We start from the raw sequence: 21,796 nt of genomic DNA on the forward strand, positions 1-21,796 counted from the left end.
GATACCTGAGTGCAGGTATAGACAGAAGCAACCCCATGAGAATGACTGAATAAAACATGACCACCTGTAAAAGCCTCGAAGCCTTGAAGAAGAACCCAACACGTCCTCATCCAAAAGTGCACAATCCCATAAATATAAAATACCTCCTCATCACCAGGTCGACAAACAATGATGTTTTGGAGAGTCTCACCTTCTTTGTTCTAATGCATAGTCAGTTTAAAGTTTTTCTTTCTCTCTCAGCCATGTGGCTTTCATGAAATGCTCTGCATGGTTTGGTTCCCCTCCTCTGCCACTGATACCAACACTTCCTTCCAACGTGATGCTAAGGGTGGGAAGAGCTCATACTGTGTGGCTGCTGCACTCCACGCTCCTAGACTGATCATGTAATACGGTAATCTGGAAGAGATTAGACCACATGCTAAATTAAGACATATATCTGTGTTATTTTACTTTGAAATATAGGAAAATATATATATATATTGTATTACAGCTCAGCAGCACAGCATTAAAACAGCCTCTAAGTTTAACCTCAGAAATAAACTGCAGGTGTAAAAATATTGTAGAAGACAGAAAACAGTGAGGACTTAACAATTAAAGTAGGCCTGCACAATATATCGCTTGAACATCCCCATCGCAATATGCACATGCGCAACAGTCACATCGCGCATGTGATGTGACTATCGCATTTCCCCCATTTATTGGAGAAATGGGAAAAAAGCAACTGAAATTGAAACCTGTTCTATTTTGAACAGAGACATGGCCTCCTGGATCCCTTTCATATACAGCAATCTTCATCATTCACAGATAAACCCCCTTAGCCTGGATTTAACGGTATTATAGGAATACAATGGTGTCATTGTGAGTCAACCAAATTCTTCCCAAACAGAGCTATTCAAGTCATCTGGTGAAAATTCTTCTTTGTTTAATATCCCAATATATATCACAAACCCCCCCCAAAAATCGCAATGTCAGTTTTTTCCAATATCGTGCAGCCCTAAACTAAAGGTACTTTTAATGCCAGGAACTGTACGCGGGGACCTTATTATGGTACCATGGTCTTAATTTAATCCTGGGGTAGTTAATATCCTTTCTTTAATATAAATTTTATTTAAGTTTTGCTTTTACTTGTAGGACTAAATTCTGTTCCCTGTCATGGCAAATATAAGAATTTCTCTCAAGTCTCTATATCTTTAGTCAAGGAGTTCTTGCTCAATGGATAGTTCTTCCCAAAGGTCCAGGAACCTTCAGACCAACCCCATGCTAACTGGCTAACTGTGGCGTCATATAGGACAATGTTAGCCTTTCTGTTGCAATAACTTTCAGATATTCTTCACCACCGACCTGATTTGAATAATCTGAAAGGGATTTCAGGGCTAAGTAATAACACTGATAACAAAAACAATTTTGTTCCATGAGTAGAATTTACTTGAACTAACAGTTCCTGGTAGAGTACCTTGCGTTTTGAACCACTCATTGCTGATATGTTATCTCACTTTTTTTAATGTTAGGCTTTTATTCATCAGCTGAACAAGTTGAGAATATCTATTGAATCAAAACTTTTTAGACAGACCTATAGCTTCTGTATTAAGGGTTAGGTCACTAAGGAGGGGTTCCTGAAAGATTGGGTGAAGTTGTTTAATGTAAGCTATATGGACATGATGCACTCAAAGACTGTATTAACACTGGACGAAGTCTCCCCAAAGTCACCTGTCTGTTTCTAAAACAGATATTTGAAGCAGATCGGCTATCGCGGCCATATTGGAAGTGACAGGGGCTTTGAGTACAGCCATATGGTGCCCATCAGTCACGTGACCTGAGCTGTGCCTCTGATTGGGTGAGCTCACGATCTTGATATACTAAACTGCAGAGTTAGAAAAAAACTTCAACCCCTGAACAGTGTGTGCAGATAGTAAAATTAGCGATTCCGACAGTAGATGTTCTTTTTTTAAACCAGGCTGTAAATAGGTTAATTTCTTCTGTGAAAACAGCTTTTTTTGGCTTGGTGTGTACTCCTAGGCCAGCCTAAAGCGGACACTCGAGAAACGGCAGATTTTAGCACTTAAGTATTGTCTCATAGTTTTAGACCGGAGGTTGCCGCTTGGATGTACACAGGTGAACTGTTACACTAAGAGATATCATGTTTTCAAAGTCTTGTCCACTGAGTAGTGACTCCAAAACAAAGAGTGATGCCGTGACTTTTTTCCAAAGCAAATATAAAACTAACCTTTAAAAATGTGCTTTTCAAAATTTTCGGGTAATAAATCAAAAGACAATTTTCTGTGTCCCATCCATGTTTCATAGAGCGAAAATAATTAACATTCACTGGTAATGATGATTAACAAAGCTTCATTGCCTTTAACAAATTGATTCATGAAGTAAATTAGACAAAAGGATTGGTTTTGCTGACTTATTATTTCACCCCAAAGATAAAAGGACATTTTAATAAAGCTGGATAACAAAAAGCTCAGAAGATTGTTGGTGTATGGATGAAATATTTTGTGAGAAACATGAATTAAAATCACAATAAATCACAGTAGTGACAGCTTGGCTCAAGGTCTGGGCTTGAAGGAAAAAACAGGCAGATTCATCCTGAGGCAAGGTCTCTGATGGCATAAATTTTTTATTTTATTTTCATATCCAGGCAGACATGTCCAGCTGGTCAATAATACTCATTTTTGTCATGTCTTTATAATTCATATTTCTCTTTTCAGAGTCCTCGCCCCTGGAAAGACATTGAATAAAACTGTGTGGCATTTGTTTCCAGAAACAACAGGTATCCTTTTAGAAGTGATATTTTTCCTCTGTGCAACCACAGATCACTTTAGATTATACACTGAACAAAAATATAAACAACACTTTTGTTTTTGCTCATTTTTTGTAATGAGCTAAACTCAGAGATTTGTCTCAAATACTGTTCACAAGCGCGTCTAAATCTGTGTTGGTGAGCACTTCTCCTTTGTCGATATAATTCATCAACCTCACAGGTGTGGCGTATCGAGATGCTGATTAGACAGCATGATTATTGCACAGGTGTGCCTCAGGCCGGCCACAATAAAAGGCTGCTGAAATTTATTTTATCTATTTCATTTTATTTATTTATTTATTTATTTCATTCTTTTATAAATAAAAATCAGTACAAAGAAAAAATAAAAGATCCAAAAACTGAATGAAAAGGAGCAGAAAGAAGAAAAACTCTTATTGTATCTGATCCTTAACTTAGGCCTTGTACACATATAGCCGGGTATTTTCAAACATGACTATCTCCCCCTCGACGCATGCCAAACCCATAATGGGCCGCGTTTTTCCGACGTAAAACCCGTGGCCATCCAATCAGACTGAGCCCCTGTCATTCAGCTGTGACATTTGAGAACCCAAAAACTCAGCTAACCAGCGTCTATATGAAACCAAAGTTTTCCAAAATCTTTACTCTGGCCAGAGTTTTCAGAAAACATTGTTTTCAGTGACGTAAAACTGCGGTTTTGTGTGGACGACAGGGCTAAAGACTTAAAAACATATGCGGTTTTGTGTGTTTTACGTGTGGACATAGCCTTAGACTTTAGCCTTCAGGTCAAACGAACTGGACTTATAGTTTGAAAAAACAGAAATCTTAAATAGCTCCTCCTAATTTGCTTTAAAACACTACTAACGAGAATCAGAGATCAAACAAAAGACAAATATTGAAAGGTGAAGTCAAGACGCCTTCAGGTATCTTTTACTAACACACCCTTAGGTTCAGATTTATCTGAAACATAATCTGAACGTGATCTTACAAGAGAAACAGTTAAAAATAATAAAAACAGCATTTAAGATTAGCACCAAAACACTGTTTTCACATTTATGAACAATACATACGTCAGAGGATGACATTTGACTTTTCTTTTTCAAGTCGATGACACGTCGGAGCTTCAAAGTGGAAGATTTAAAAACCTCTGAGACTAGGCACAGAGTGTGAGTCTGAGTGTGTGGCTGTAAATCTTCTCCTTTGAAACATATGGTGAGGCTCATAAATTGATGTGTGTGTGTGTGTGTGTGTGTGTGTGTGTGCGTGTGCACGTGTAGAAGTATGTTTATGATAAAAAGGAGGAACATTATAAGAGGGTGCACGCGCTTTCCTCTGCGTGTTTATGTGAAATACACATATGAGAAAAGGAAGGAGAGAAATTGTGTTTTATGTGTGTGTGGGACGGTTTGGGTACGTGAGAGGTCACGGTTTTCCACACAATACAGTCTGGTATCATTATCTATTTCCTTCTTTCTTTCTGTGCCAACCATGCATACCCTTTCAATCAAGACAGTAGGGAGGGAGGGAGGGAACGGAAACACAGGCAGAAAAAGAGAAACGGAGGGAGTCGGTGAGGCAACAGGGCAATAGATGCATTTGAAAACACAAAGACAGACGGGAGGGTCATGTGAAGAGAAGGAGAACAGCACTCAGGGCTCCACAGTGGCACAAAGGAGTGAGTTCAGCAGGTTTCCCAGGATGAAAGCAGCAGGGCTAACTGAGGCTACGACGGAAAGATGAAGATGAGCTAAGCTATAAATAACTTTCTTTCCTCCTATTAGTGATCTGGTGGATTGGCTCGACAGGAATAAAACAAGGCAGAAATATAAGAAAAGAGACGACAAGCCGAGAGTACAGATTGAGGAGCCTATCAGTAATTTCACTGAGTTCAGCATCAATGAGATGATCACGATTGTGTCTTTGCTACTCACCCTGTCACAACCTCATTTTAAACCAAACACTGACCCAATCTCAGAGCACATCTGCTACCATCTGACCATGATGATGATGCCTCTAGGAACAATGTGAAACTAGATATCAGTTTGTAGAGACAACAGAAACTTATTGGAGCCACCATATATGTAAGATTGAGTCCCACCTGCTTTTGCTCTTCACACACTCTACACACACACAAACACACACACACACACACACACACACACACACACAAACCAAAAAACAGAACAACTCCCTGACTAAAATTAATCTCCTTAAGACAGTTAATTTTAAAAGTAAAATCTGTATAGGAAGTTACAATTTAGATGCTAAAGATGCTATGAAGAGGATCTGTTTTGATTGCACTCCCTTGCCACCTTGTGGCCCGAAGTTTTCGCACACTGTCGTAATTTACTTTTAACGAGGCGTGTGTTTGTTTTGGAATCAAATGGAGATTCGGATCGAAACAAATGCATTATGTTCATGACAACGTTTCTCTGGATATGACGCACGGCGGTAAGGTATTTATCAGTAAAGTTACTCAGCGCTACTGTTTAAAACGTGACATCAAGCAAATGTTGTAGCAGCCAGCTATATGTTAGCCCAGTGCTCCAACGTATCTGTAGGCTAACATGACAACAAGTAAACACAGTCAGTTTGTAAGTAGTTAAGTAGCCATTTATATTCAGCGCAGCTGGCAGCCCGGTGTTCTAAGACATGTCTGTAATGTGTAACGTTTGTAAATCCTGGTTAGCTATGTCCTGCCAGTCATCTACCAAGCAGAGCTAACGTAACCTCACTCTTCATTTTATTGATAGACTCTCAAGTTTGAACAGACCACTGCAGAATAACTGCTGCATGTGGGTTAGAATAAACAACATCACAAACAGCTTAGCCCCTGTGTTATAGAGTAATACAGCCTGAGCTAAAGGCTAACTAGCCCCTAGCTCTGGCAGTATCATGCTCCCGTTTAGCTTTCTTCTGCTCTTCTGTCCTTTTTCTGTCTGACAGTTAGGCTCCAGTGTCCACCATCACTAGAAAATGAATCACAGAAATCGTTTTCAGCAGAGACAAACACAGATCTCTGTGTTTTATCTCTTCTCACTGCTAAACTTTGTCAGCCAGCATGGTGTTGTCATAGAGACCTAGAAGTGATGTAGATCAATCCGGTCCTAGTCGACCCAGACTCAATGCTAAGAAGTAGCTGTTTAAAATAACCTGTAACCAGTAATATTGGGGTTGATTATCTTATTTTAAGGTGTGGATTACGGTCAGGCATAAATCTAAAAGGGAGACTTTTTCAAGATCACTTAACTCCTCACAGCCCCTTTACGATGGGAATGTTATTGTGAAACCATACAAATTTACAGGGCACTTAACTTGTTATGAACAAAATTTTACTGTAAGAATAAAATCATGAGATGATGATTTAATTTTTTTTTTTTTTTTTTTTTTTAGCATTTTGGGTAGCTCTAATTATCTTTTGGGTTTTCTATGTTTGTCTTTGCCTCCTCTTTAGCTTTAATAAAGTAAAAAAAAAAATGTTCAAAAAATCCTATAACACAGGCCAAGCACATACTAGAAAACTTTTGGATCTTGACCATTTTTAAGACCTTGAGAGACCACACACATTAAGACAGTTCAGACTGATTTTGAGCAAGACAGTCCTAGGTTAACACATGTAACATGATTCTACGGGACTGTGAGACAATACGCTTAGCGAACAAGTAAATGAATACACAGACACAAGATCTCACAGAAACTTGTGTTTTAAAAAACGTGACTTGAGGAGATAAACAAACAGGGGGTCTTCAATGTCATCAACATTGTTGGCCCTGGCCCTTGTTTTATCATGCAGCAACAAAAAAAAGACAAAGAAAGTCATTTGGGCTAATGTTGCTACAAACTTTGACAAAAAAACGGGTATTCTTTGAAGGCAGTCTGACCAGGAATCTTAATATTAAACATGTATAATGTTTGGCGTTCCAGTTTGGGGAGGCTCTGACACAATGGGAAGCAGCCTATTAGCCCGGCTGACCACACACTTGAAGATTATTTGGTCAAATAAGTGGTTTTAATCAGCCCCACACACCTGAGAGACAGGGCGATGCTAACCCAGCTAACCTGAAGGCCTTAGCCACAGCAGATAATGCAAACCTCTTCACACAAAGGACGGCTAAGGCCTAAACTTACTGTACGATCTCTTCATGATCGAGAGGAATCTGAGCAGGAATCCAGTTATAATCTTGCAAACCTTGCAATTTGTCATTCTTTGCAACATCTTATGGTCCATGTGAAAAATGTCTTTAGTAATAAAAGGGTGTTGAACACAAGTCTTTCAACTGCCTTCACTGTCTTCTGGTAGTAGGTAATGATGCAAGGGAAGTGCAATATGAGAGAAAGGGGGACTGAGAGCAGGAAGGAGTGAGAACAAGGTATGCAGTCAGGATAACAGTTGCCAACAATCCATTAGTTAATCCTTGTGTTTATCTAGGCTAGAGCTGTATCTTACCTGATGATGGCAGTAATAAAACATAAGGTTTTATTTCTAAGCAACTACTTGACCAAACAGAGCTGGGCCAAGGACACACACCAGCCCTCTGCTCACTGCTGAAAGAATTTCTCTCCCTCAAAAAAAAAAAAAAAAGAAAAGGAAAAAAAGTCATCTTCAGATAAATCTCAGAAAGTTCAAGAAGCTTAACCAGGAGCTGTTCATTATGTACCTATCAACTTGTTGCTTTTTAAGAGTCATGTATGAGGAATTTTATGGTTTGGGGAAAGGATAAAGTAGAAGTTACAGGGGGAAGGGGGAAGAGGCTCTTAAGGCTTTTATTTCCCAAGATTGAACAACTTCAGCTTAAAGAAAAGATTTTCTTGTGTGGCTAAAAAACTTTAAAAAACCTAAACCAAAATTTGGTTCCTTCAAATTTTTAAACTCATCAGAGCAGAAGCTGACCCAAACCTGTTTGACCTGTTTCGGGACTGATAGCAGTTCTGACTCCTTACTGTAAACCAGCTAAAGAAGCGGCTGTTGGTGCCATGAACCACAACAAAGCCATGTGAAAGCAGTTCATTTTTAGGGAGAAATACAGACAGATGGAAAAAAAAAGCCGGACAGGAGCCAACTTTCCATAAAATGGGATGTGCCAAGGGTGAGTGATGGGTACAAGAGGAGTCAGGAAGCTTTCAGTGTGTGCTTGTGTTCTCGCTAACTAGACACAGACTGACGTACTGTTGGAGAAAGCCAACAGCTAACAGGGTAAAAACACAGGCACACAGGCACACACACACAGGCACACACACACACACACACCCTGATGCATCAGATTCCTATCAACACCCTTCTCACTGCTGATACCACTTTGAGACTTCTGCGTGTGCTGCTGAGAATGATCGCAGGATAAGAGAAAGAGATTTAACAGGATTCAATGTATCTTTAACATTCTGTAATAATCTAGATCAAAAAAAGAAAAAAAAAACTGTGCTGCTAAAAATTCATACAATATACAAAAAAAAATTGCAGGCTATATAAAATGCTGGAGTTGTACATTTTACTTCTCTTGCTCTTCTGACAGTGCCAATTTATGCTACAATTATCCAGCAATACTGTGTCTATTCAGACAGAGCAGGATGTATCTTTTCATCCTGAAACCTGCTGGGCTTAGTACGCAGGCTTGATTAATACCATTTAACTAATATCCAGCAGCAAGGGAACTGAATGTCATTACTCAGGCTTTGAGATGTTATAACTGAACAGATACAGCGCTTGTGAAGCTAACTGAGCTCAGCCAAAGAAAGATCACAATATGGTCTAAAGGGATCCAGTCTGCTACTTTGCCTGGATTTTACAGTTCTACAGTTTCATTTAGCAGACTCTTTTGTCCAAAGTGACATACAACACAAGCAAGAATTTAGACAGAAGAAAAACTTAGTTAGTGCGACAACAGTGCTACAAGTTATTCGGCTGCAGGTGCTGCCATTGAAAGCATTTTTTTTGGGGGGTGGGGGGGGTGGGGGGGGGGGGGTGGGGTTACAATTATCAACAAGCCAACAAACCACAATTAATTGCTGCAACAGTTTACCTCAATCTTCAACAAAATTCAGTAGTAGTGCTAAAAAAATCACAAGAGCTGAGTATTAGACCTACTGACTCAGTCTTCCCCTGAGGGCAAAGAGGAGAAGGATCAGCTTAAGTGAACAAGTGTTCCCTGAACAGATGAGTCTTCAGACATCTCTTAAAAGTAGAAAGGGACTCTGCGGATCGTATGGAGTTGGGTAATTCATTCCACCATTTGGGCACAAAAGAGGAGAAGAGTCTGGCTAGTGATTTGGAGCCGCACTGGGCCGGGAGCACTAGGCGTCTTTCACAAGAGGGCAAGAAGGAGTGTAGACCTGGATGAGGGACCACAGGTAGGCAGGAGCCATTCTTATCAATGTGTTGTAAGCCAGAAGAGCTTTGAATTTGATTCGAGCTGCTACTGGAAGCCAGTGAAGAGAGATAAACAGCTGGGTGACGTGTGCTGTTTTGGGCTTGTTTAAGACCAGACGTCTTTTGAAAGGAAGGGTACCAGTGAAGGCTAATTTGGAAGTGTGAAAAAGACCAATTATTCCTTTCAGAAGGCAATAATTACCTCTCCACAACTCTATAACTTTAATAAGGATGCTAGCTTATTTGTTTGTTCAGTCATCAGATTGGGAGCAGAAAAAAATGTGCTCCAGCTGACAGTGTACTCTCTAGCATTTGAGGGCACCATGACAAAACTACACTGGCTGAGCAAGTTAAGTTATCTGGAGATGTACGCAGCAGAGTGTGTTATTGTATAAAAGTGGATGAGGTCATTAACGAATGAGCCACCTAAAATTAACTAACAAAGAAAATGTGTTCAACTTTCTCCAGGCTTATTAGTTTAAGTGTATTATCTATATAGTTTTTAACTGAAATTGCCTGAAATAATGTGCACTACACACCAAATCTCCAAATGTGCTGTTAATGCAAAGATGCATCATTGCAAATGTGCAAGCCACATGCTGACATTATTTTTTTTAATCAAATTTCCTTTTTATTTTATTTTTTTTAACATTTATTTATCTTTTTGAGTAATTGGTAACTAATGCTTTCTATAACCTACTTTTTCTTAACATTTTAAGCTGAGTTATCTGGAGGAAGCAGGCTGTGAGGCTGCAATGAGACGACTGACAGGACCTGCTCAAGCTTACAGAAGGCAAAAAAAGTAAACTAAAAAATAGAAATCTGTGTCCAGAAGCACATCTGCTGTGATTGAGAGGCTCACATACACACAAATACACACATACACACACTGTGGAGCTGTGAGTGAGGGAATCTGAGGCGTGAACTGTGCAGTTGGAGAGCTTTGGTGAGGTGGAGTCAGCTCATTAGGCCAACAGATGGCTGACTGGTTCCCATCACACTGAGAGGGCAGCTGAACTGAAGAGAGGCTTACTCAGTTTAGCTCATAGCAGCGTTAATGTGTGTCTATACTAAATAAATATGGGCTGCTAATGTTATAGGGCGTTGAGTATACGTGTGTGCACGAATATGCATATTTGCAGTAAATGTTCAGTCAGTCTTAGCAGCAATCATGTGCGTCAATACATGTATCAGCCCACACAGATCCATCTGCTCTGCTGCCTCCTGCTCCAAGATTGTAGGGGTTAAAAGTTTAAAATAAAATACAGAAAAGAAGACATTTTAAAAGTAGGGGTTAGAGTTTTGAAGTCTTTGCCTGAAGTCTAGAGAAGTTTAGCAGAAAGTGAAGCACACAGAGGTGAATGTCTTTATCCCAGATGAAAGGCTTCAAACGGAGGAATTTGATGGTCCATCTTGTGTTTGGAGAGCTCAGGTAAAAGGTGTACATATGCTGAAAATAACTTTATAGCCTCTGCACCTCTCACTGCCAGTATGAGCTGAGTAAAAAAAAGGTGAGCTGGTTGCCAGGAAACCTAAAGGAGACGGTACATTCCCATGTGAGCAAACCGTGGTCATTCAGTATGAGAGGATGCTTCAGCTGCTCTTCTGATTGGCTACTTTAACAGATAAAGACTTTTAATTGGCAATGCAGTTCCTTGAACACATAAAAAAACTTTTTGCTACTTTCAGTTGAAAAAATAAAAAAATAAGATGCAATGTGTTATCGGCTGTAATCACAAAACACAAAAAAACACAAAAAATAGACTGGAGTAAAATCATAAACAAGGTTTACCTGCCTAAAAAAATGGATATATAAAAAAAGAATTCTTTTACATTTTTAAAAAGTATTGACACTCAGTTTGAAGGACAATACAATGTTTTAAAGAAAACATGTCAGGTTTAGTATTAACTTGCCAAGTTTTGTTGAAATTAGAAAAGACTGAATAAACCCTTAATTTAAACTAGCAGTTTTTGGGTAGGTCTTTGGGATATCTTGCAAATTTTCTATCACAAAAAAACTTCTACTTCCCTTTTGTTGTTCTTGTTAGGAAAAATTGAAAGTCCATCGTGGTGTGTTACTGTAACATAACAGTTGTTCTGTGTCCAGATTGAGTATTTATCTTGCTAAAAGCCCATTCAGTTGGACGCGTTTATGACTGTATGTGAATCATTCTTGTGTTTTGTTTTACACTTGGTGGTTGAATGGTCTGACCTGCAGTGTCTTCCTGCTCCACTTTTATAACTGATGAAATATATTATCCAATTACATGCTGTTGTTTCTGCTGGCAGTGCAAAACACAGCAGGTGCTCTGGAGTGTCTTAACCAGGGAAATAGGGTCGATGAGTTTTTCCAATCGCTTTGGTTTTAATTGGAGACTCTGAAGAGCATGAAGCTATTCCTTCTGAGGAGACAAAAATCTTTTTATTTGACGGGTTAATATTACACTTTCAAACATCTTTAGATTTATTTTCCAAGTTATGGATTTAGACTTTCACATATCACTGTTTCTTAAAGGTTAGTAAGTGTTTTCATCATAAACTGTATAATATACTGCAAAGTTAAAAAAAAGCAAGCAATTCAGACCAGGCTGTAAACATGGGTATTTCTGCTATGAAAATGGCTTCTTTTGGCTTGGTGTGTACGAAGTTTCTGGTACTTCCTGAGCTAGCCTCAAGTGGACTCTTGACAAACTGCAGATTTTAGCACTTCTGTATTGCCTCATGTGTTTTTGCTGCTTGGTCTCCATTCAATAAGTGATAGAGGAAGAACAATAAAATGCTGTAGATGCATCTGTTCTCCAAAACAACCTGAAGAAAAGATGATAAAATGTAATTAGATAATCTAAAAGTCAAACAGAAAAGTAAGAGAAGCTAACAGGAAGATTTTTATTACCACCATTTCCAGTCTGGTGGAAATGGGACACAGTTAGCCTGCAGGGTAGAGAGAAACAGCTATACCTCTGCTTCCTTTTTCTCTCTATTTCCCTATTGAGCCAGAATACATCAAGAAAGCTGTGTATCTTGTTAGTGGGCCCCAAAATGTACACTTTACGATTACTTGTTTCATTTTTGGGATAAAGAGGAAAACAGGCTGTCCTAAATCACAGTCCCTGTCCCTGATATCCTTTTAATAATTCTGTAAACACACAAAATGTTAGAGTTTATGATATACAATACCAATTAAAAGTTTTAGAACACCCTAACTTTCCCGTTTTAAATTAAAACTATGCAATTTAGTGTATAAGGGTTGTAAGTTATCAAGAAAAGTTTGGATACCTGAAGGAATTGGTAGCACTAACTTTAAAGGCTTGATTAATCTCCACTGCTGTAAAACAGCTTTGCAATGTAAGCTCATTACTTGTTCCCTGAAAAAAAAACCTCCTTGTATAACCATGAAGTGCAAATAATAATTATTATTGTTATTTTATAATTATTATTATTATTATTATTATTATTATTATTATTATTATTATTATTATTATTTTGTAACTGTACCCTTTTAACCTTGAAGTTTACCACTTACATCTATACCATTTTAAGTTTTTCATTGGACTTTAACTGTTTGAATTTTAACCAAAAAACTGGAAAAAAATGTGGTGTCCTAAAACTTTTGACCAATATGGTATAATAATAATAATAATTAAAAAAAAATAAAATAAATAATAATAATTATAATAATAATAATCATAATAATAAAACACTGTTTTTATGGTTCATATTAACATTTTGATCCTCCAAAGTGAAGGAAGTTCTGCATCACGTATCAATCAAGCCTTGAAGAGTAAAGATAGAAGACAGCAGCCAACTAAAAACACAAGCAGGTAATTAGTGCAAACTGGGTGCAACTCCACAAGCCTAAATGTGCAACATTAATGTAGTTATAAGTTATAACTGACAATACATTTATGTTTACAAAGAAAAATGTACTACCACAAAATTATCAAGGGTTATAGTACTCTACAAATGCGCGGTTGATTGTAAATTTATTTCTAGATTTTTTTCTTTTAAAACAACAGCAATGTCAGTGCTTTCAAAATTGCATCTTCCACAATCAAAACTTAGAAGAACTTGGATTGATGAAAGCCTCAGAGACCAGGTCAAGTACCAAGAATCCCTGTAGGCTTAAAAATAATAAAGGAGAAAACATCTCTGTGTGTCAGATCTCCCCTCGCTTTTCTGTGAAAACAGTTCAGGGAAAGTGAAGTGCAAGACCTGCTGTGGAGTCAAGGTGGGGAAAACACTGCTGATTCAGTGACATGAGTGGCAGACAAAAGAGGAACGGTGTGTAATGGGAGAAAAATACAGCACTCTGTTTTCTGAGCATACACGCTGGACTCTCTCTGTGGTCCATAGATCTGCGTTGCTCTTAGCTGTGCTGTGAATTACAGGCTGGCAGGTCATGCTGACTGTGTGACTCTACTCTGCAAGGGATGGTTGTGGTTTGCACCTTGGGGGTAAAATACAACCATTTTACAACACTTAGCGGGACACTTACAGTTATAACAGTAATCGACTCTCACAGAAGAGAAATTGTGGCGATGGAAACCAAGAAGAAATGTACAAATGCAGTGATGCAGTCACTTGAAACAAGAACTTCTTTGCATGTGTAAGAGAAGTATTTACAGCCTCACGTGCAAAGTAAATGACAAAGGAATGGAAATGAAAACTAAAGAAGTCAAAACATATGAAGGCTCTCAATAAACCGTGTCATTGTCTTTTAAAGAGAGAACAAAAGAATAATAACTCATTGGTGAAGCTTAGAGTAGCTCTGAAAGGAACATTGATCCATTACTTCAGACACCAGATTCCAGGAACTGTAAAAATGTCTGTATTTCAAAAACAGGAGGATTTAATAAAATGAAGTTGAATTAAATAGACTCCCCTTTTACGCCAACATTTAAAAGATTTTTGTCCTCAATATAAAGCTGCTCTGAAAAACCTGAATTTCTCCACACCAGCCAATGGTGCAGAGTGTGTACACAAAGGTCCTGAGTGAGATTAGCTGTTTGGCAAATGTAATAACTTATGAAATGTTGTGCTTCAGGGCCACCGTACACAGGCCCCAAATATTATTTACAGGAAAACAGCAGAAAGAGCCAACGTTTTAATGAGCTGCAGAAATGTAGACATTCCAACAGCGAGGAAAAGATGGAATTCAGGGAATGTACCAATCAGTCAAACTGATGGCCTCCAGATAAGATGGATAATCAGTGATAGGGACAAATGGCTGTTAGTTGATGGAGGAAGATGGGAGAAACGTGTGCCCCAATGACACCCATTTCACCAGATCAAAAGCTGACTGCTGTTTGATGTCTGATTGGAGGGTAAACTGTGGGCGATCTAATGTGGTCGTCTGCTAGTTTACAATGTGCGTAACATACTTGTTTATGATTGAAGGCAAATATCAATGAGGTGCACATAGCATCTCTTTCTCTCTGTGCAATATGTGTCACGCATGTGGAGGCTTTAATCCAGGCTCTGTGTGTGGTAAAACCAGCTGTGAGTATCAATGTTTCACACCATCTTTAGTACTGATTTGATACACACTAACTTCTATAAGTGATCAAGTTGTTAAAGTGATCCAGTTGAATCTGCTTTACATAATCTATGATGGAATAAGTGCCTGCTCCTTAATATCAAAGATTGTGTTTCTTTGCTGCTATTAAACTCCTGTGTGGATTTTTTAACAGGTAATGTAAATAAATGAAAAAGAAAATAAGAATGCCCTGTTGTAACCTAAGAAGCTAACAAGAGTACCAATTTCCCCACAGGGGTAGCCAAGGGCAACATGAACCAAAGTTTCTCAAAGGAGCTTTAAAATCAGTGTTCAAAAGTCTCCTATTACAGAGGAGATGGAGAGCCTCAGCCCTTACAATGAGTGTTACAGACCAGGGTGAAATGCAACAGTCTGACATGCACAGGGCCTGTTGCTAACTGACAAAACCTTACCTTAACACCAGACTCACCAAAAATCAGCATCAGCCAAAGTGATGCTAGGTGCCACCCTGTTGGCTATGGCTGCCTTTTGCAGCAGCTCTCTCTTCTTTGTCCGTTTCTTGTCATTTTTTTCGTCTCTTTTTCGTAATCTTTGTATCTGGAGTGGATCATTACTTTGTATGGCTCATTTGTTGGTCATGGACACCAAACTTTTTGTGGCTTCAGTGATATTTTTACTAATTTTTCTCCTGTGTTTGTTTGGAGATCCTACATGTAACCATGGTTGCATTGTTGAACTCAGCTGTTAGCCACCTGTAGCATGTCAATGCTAACTGGTGTAAGGCCTGATGTCTTCCCACAAGGTGAGGAGAAGGAGGTGAGGATGACGTGCTGGTTTTCAGGCGTGAGCTAAGAAGTGACAACATGGACCTGTCCTTCCATCCATCGTTATTGGGAATGTAAGATCTATCTCCAATAAGATGGACGAGCTAGCTGTGCTAACCCAGCAACAGAGGGAATACCAGAAGGCAGAGTAGCTTCATGCTATTCACAGACATGGCTAACGGAGCTAATATCAGACACCAACACCACATTGGAAGAACTTCACCTGCTGTGAGCAGACAGGATCCAGGAGACAGAGATGGAGCATGACTGAAGAAGCTCAGTCCTGGACCCTGTAGAGGTGGAGGCTGGCTGAACTGGACAATGATGGACAAGCTGTCATCATCTATTTTCTTATGGACCTTTTTGCACTTTCTATACACTTGCTTACTTTTGTTTCCTTGCTGCTGTGACTTCAATTTCATTGTACTTGGTACAATGACAATAAAGTTCTATTCTATTCTATTCTATTCTAAGTGAACCATAGATTGCAAAAATCAATTTAATCATCAAAATAGAAATTTGATTTCAGACATGCAGATGAAAAAAGACTGAAGAAAAAATTGTGAGATATCTTTGAGAATTTTCAACACAAGAGGTCCACAGGTCCAACACATCACACTCTCCTGGACCATCACAGATGTTGTGGTTTTGACCTTGGCTCATACCGTTTGGTTGAGAAGTTTATCGACCAAGAACTAAAAATTTGCATTGGTGGATTTAAAAGAAGAATAGCAGCGAGTAACAAAGGCAATAGGTTCTTGATTACATTTTGAGGAGGGGGCTGCTCTGGTGGGTGTATAACCCCCAGTCTCTTGCCACATGCTCACACATGCACACACCTCCCACCTAGTCCCACGGGGCTCTGTCGCAGTCCAAACATTATTCCAGCTGATTACACGCCGATTCCCATCAAGAGCAGCCTGTGAGGCTCTTTCCTAACCCTGATTAACACAAACCACGGTGCACTGCAATGCCTTCAGTATGTTCCCTTTTCCAGTAAACCCCTGTCTCTCTGCTTCCTTACATCTGAAGTCTGACTTTTTCTTTATAAGCTTTTATTTTCCAGCTTTGCTTTGCCCCTCCAGGCTGATCCTTTGTTGTCTTTTTAATGATTTCCATGTCAACAGTTTCCTTAAGATTACGACCACCAACACTTTAGAGAAACTTAAATGAACACAGAAAGGCTGACGGGGTCTGGCAGTATTGACTTTTACAATTTTATGTCAATTAGAAACAAAAACACAGTGGAAAATGAGAGGAGTGGGGAGGGGGTGCCATGGTTTGATCAATGACTGCCACCCTGAAGGAGCCATTCTCCTGCCCAGTGTCTATGAGGGAAGAATGGGAATTGTTCTAGAGAAGAACTCACCTATGAAATCAAAGTTTTCATATTTCATCTTTCCAACCTCTGTTAGACAAAGAAAAACATGTTTGTTGCTATTTTCAATGAAATATGCAAAGGACTGAGTTTCAAAGGCTGCTGAATTGTAATTTAAGAGGTTTGCCTTCATATCCAGATTAAAACCATCATTTTGGACTTTTTCAGAAGAAGCTTTGTTGGAGTTTTTAGGTACTTAGAGGTTATTCAAAGATGCACATTTCACAATCTTTTGAGAAACACATCAACTGGAACATCAGTAAGAAAGTCCTTGTAAGGAGATCAAAACAAACGAAAATAAATAAAGGCTTTTAACTTTTAGGCTAAATTTTGCGTAATCTTTGGTTAACATGAGCTAATCTTAGTGACTCTTGGTTCTTTATATATTTTTAGCAGTAACAAAGCTAATCCCTCATGACACAAGCTCAAGGCCAGAGCGTCTGACTAAGAGAAAAACAAGAACATCACTAAGTAAATCACTTTTGGTTGAAATAACTCTATTAATGGCAGAACTTGGACCAGGACAGTGTTCTCAAAGATTGCCAAAAGAAGTCAGAGACAGAGACGGGAACAGATTGCATTTGTGTGTGATGGTGAGTCTGAGTGTGTGTTTGTGTGTGTGTGTGTGTGTGTGTGAGAAAGAGCCACAGGAGGAGAGAGTGAAAGGGAGACAGAGAAAAAGAGCAGGATGTGTGTTCAAGTTTGTGCTGGGGAGTGTGAGCGCAGGATGGTTTGATGCTGTGTTGGATTCCACTGAGACATTTTCCATCCATTAGGGTTGCTGAATTTCTCCGCACCCTTCCCACACACACATTTTTGCTTAAAGTTGTCACTTAATTACACAAAATCAGTGTAAGGTACTCACCTGCTCGTTCCACAGCAGAGCACCCACACAGCGAAGAAGAAGCAGCACCAACAGAGAGGGAAAGAAACAGAAAAGAAGAAACATTTAGCAGAATGTAAAAGCCAGAGTCATATTTTTATCTCTCCTTTGTCTTTCTAGCTCCAAGTATACTTCAAAGAAACACTTTCACGAAGGTCAAGTGTTTTGATCGGGAGTGTCTCCAAAGTGATCTGGGGAGCCTGCAGACACTTACTGTTAATATATTTAGGATTTGTGATGTATGCTGTCAGGGTTTCAGGACCTACATGCGACAGGTTTGGCAGAGCAGTGAAAGCCTCTCTGGTTCATGCGCTGACTCATAAGTTTGTCACCTTCTTTTTTTTTTAAGTGGCGCCTTGAGGATGACTTGTACAACATATCTGTCTCCCCTCTGTTACGGTCTGGCTCCCTGCTCCTCTGACCCACTGGCTGAACTTTTGGAATGATATCTGTTTTATTCTGAAATTTAACAGGATGATTTGATGTTTTCTGGTGTTTGTCTCTGTTGCTCAATCAAGTGTCAATCAGGCACCTGAAGCTCCAAACAAGAGCCAATAGCAACAGCAGAGTCAGCTGTTTGGCATTGGCAGAGAAGATTTGGCAAATCTTACATGGGCACATCCGACATACATAGCTCTGCCACCCATCCCACAAACACATGTTCCTGACAAAAATGGCTTCATTTAAAAGTGTATCACAGTTAGGGATGGGTACCTTTCACACTTGAAATGATACAGTACCAATGCCCGGTACCTGGCAATTGGTACCAGTACTCAACAGTACCATTTTCGGTACTTTTATGTGTTTATTTCACAAAACATATAAATGTGTTTAGTAATAAAGTATACACTTTTTTTGTTCAATTTACCATATTTGTTTTTTGATATATAACCCTGCAATGCTGTGTTCATGCCCAACATGGAAAATCACCTACTCTTCCACTCCTCACAGTCACAAAAGCTGCGTTTCCACCAAGAAGTCCAGTTCGGTTCTGTACCATTTGGCACGGTTTGATACAGTTAAGCCTGATCCCGTTTGCGTTTCCACAGCAAACCTGTGCTCTCTTGTGGTGGGCTGCGTGTAAGCCGGATGCCAAAGCCGCAGCTGTTAAACAATAGCGTGTCGCTGTAGCAGCGCAACACAGTTTACCCCTGCTAATAAATCCAACGAAGAAGAAAAACGCGACACAGTAAACAAAGAACATAGATGGAAGACATGCAGCATTTTTTCCTCTCTGTGATTGGCATGTAGCTCTCTGTTACAAAGGACAATCAAGCTTTGTTTCAGAGAAGTCTGTGTGCCGCCAGGAGAAACACAAGCAAAAATTTACCCGCTGTCGGGGTAAATGACGATTCTCTTGACCAATCAACGGTCTGAAGTGTTGTCGCTCCGGCTTCTGAGAGCAGATCAATTCGGTCTGGCACTCATACAAAATGGTCCCAAAAAGTGAGACGGCTCGTCTGTTTGGGGATCTGTCCCTGGATAAGTCAGTGGAAACTCCACAAAATGCGCGCTGTGCTGAACCGAACCGGTCTGCTTGGTGGAAACGCGGCTTAAGATGCATTTAGGTCCCTAAACATGGTACCTTTTGATTTTACATGAAATGTTACTCTGTACTTTTGACAGAATTTGGTCGGTAGCTATAAAAGTACCTAATTCGGTACCCATCCCTAATCACAGTATAAGATTTATTGCCAAGAAGCGTTGTGCTATATTTAGACAGGAGTCAGTGTTTCTTTCTCAGTGCTACAGTCAGTCTAGGAATACACATAAAATTGTAACTTCAGAAAAAATAAATAGTGGGGGTGTTTACTCTGCAGCTGCATACATAGAGGTTCACTTTTGAAAATGACGGGAATTAAATTAAAGAAAAGGACTAGCTAAAAAAGACTTCTTTGTTAATGCCTCTTGATTTCAGACATAGTTTTGCTTTTCAAATTATCAACTTAAATGATCACACACTCCCAGTCTGAGTCTGCTCTGTATGAGCTTTGTTCTCCTTCAGCTTTTCAGCTTCACAAGATGCAGACTCAAATCTTGAACACTAGAGATATGAAGAGTGCTCCTAGACAAGCCTGCCCCACAGTGTAAAGTAAATGTAGTGGTGGTCTCCCAGTAAGCGACTTATCTACAGAGTAAATGTTTAATCATGACTGTATGATGTGACTGAGAGCAGCCGGCTGCAGCTTTGTAGCGGAAAAAAAAAGCTCTACGTAATGGAATATTAGTGGGTCTCGTGTCTGGCTCACTACTGTAGCTGTGTTTTATTTCTTGTAAGAACACACACATGCACACACTCACACACACACAGACCCTCATCCATATACACACACATACACACACACACGAGTGGTGTCTGCAAGCTGCCTGTGGTCTGGACAGCATCACAGGCTGCGGTCAACACTGCGGTGTCTGGGTTACATACAATTTACACTTGTCTTCAAAAGACACACCACAACACACACACACACACACACACACACACACACACACACACACACACACACACACACACACACACACACACACACACACACACACACACACACACACACACACACACACACACACACACACACACACACACACACACCGATACTACGAGGAGACAGCAGCCTTGTTACATGGTACAAGTGAATTTTATGGTCTCAGAGCAGCGAGTTAAGAGTCTTGTACAGCCCAAAATCACAAATCAGAAATCTGGCTCAGAGGCTTTACAGTCTGTTTAATCTGCTAGTCTTGATTTGGAAATGGAAAATATGGTTTAAAGTCTGCTCTGAGGAAAAAAAAAAAAAGAGACTGCAACTGTTACCAGAACAACAAAGTGAAAGACAGATATGACATGTACTGTGCACCAAACTCTAAACTAAATTGTTTACGTTTCTTTAGGGATAAATAAAAGTTAGTCAAGTATCGCAACAGAACTACTGAAGCACAAGTCCCTTAAAAAAACATTTAGCTGGAGCACATCACTTGTGTAATGTAGGCAGTAAACTTTTTAGCAGAGTCATTTTCCAGCTGTCACTGGTAAAACAGACAGATGCACTTTCTTTAGCTCCCAAAAACACCACACCAACAAAAACGGTCAAATCTAGCTTCCAAGCTTTAACTTTAAACACGATCCCTCTGCACACAACCACATAAAAATGGACACATGAAAACCTTAGCTAACTGTGGGACATGTACCAAACCAGATTTGTGAAAATTAGAATACAACAGGTATTTTGTCAATTTGATATACCAAATGTTAATTTGATAATATTGTATTGTTTTCAGGCTTCCTACAGTATCCCTGTGGTAGATTTACATGATTTACAGCTTCAAAAAAATACTATTTTTCTCATACTGGTGTTTGGGAACCTTTATTTCAGACTCTGAATGAATCGCTCCGTTTTATGCTGCTTCTTTTAGGCTCTCTGCTCCACAGGCCCCCCCTCTCCCTGATTGGCCAGCCCTCTAGAAGCCTGTCAGAGCCAGTAACGTGCGGTGAGGTCCATGACAAGGGAGGCAGGCAGCCAGCTAAAGTTGAAATTTCTATGTGTGTGTTATATATGGTGCACTGCTCACATTTGCTAACACAAACTGTTACTGGCCAGCCCTGCCCCTTTAACGCGGTGACAGTCTGTGCTGTGTGTGCGTATGTGCGCGGGTGTGACAGCAGAAAAAGAGACGGTCTGAGTGCATGCATGGTGTGTGTGGGGCGGGAGTACATTATTTTGGTCTTTGTTTCCTCAATAAATGTGTGGTTGTGCACAAGGTGCACCTTTTTTTCCTCCTCTTTAGTCTTTTCCCTCACTTTGGCCCGGACTCCTAGACAGCGGTTACCAGCAACGAGCCAAGTAAATAAATGTTAATCAGCTTTCCCATCTACGGTTTGGAGACAGACTGAAGTCCCGGAGTTAACGAGATGAAATGCCAATCAGAACCCGAAACATACGTTCACCTGCATTTCTACAGGATTTACATCACAGGAGAAAGAGCAAAATACGAACAAAAATAACCTGTATCTCAACAACACAAGAACACAGGCCAGGAACCCCCGGGACACTCTATTAAACATCTGCACCA

At 39.7% G+C, this 21,796-nt stretch overlaps 1 protein-coding gene across 6 annotated transcripts in view; it reads right to left on the reverse strand.

Annotated features, from left to right (window-relative positions):
• kcnq5a (potassium voltage-gated channel, KQT-like subfamily, member 5a) overlaps positions 1-21,796 on the reverse strand; it is a 113,496-nt gene that overhangs the window by 38,134 nt on the left and 53,566 nt on the right. The gene's annotated exons all lie outside the window — the stretch shown is intronic.

This window comes from Halichoeres trimaculatus, unplaced genomic scaffold (assembly GCF_033239565.1).
Source record: "Halichoeres trimaculatus isolate MK-OKI-2021-1 unplaced genomic scaffold, fHalTri1.1 fHalTri1_scaffold_8, whole genome shotgun sequence".
NCBI classification, from domain to species: Eukaryota; Metazoa; Chordata; class Actinopteri; order Labriformes; family Labridae; genus Halichoeres; species Halichoeres trimaculatus.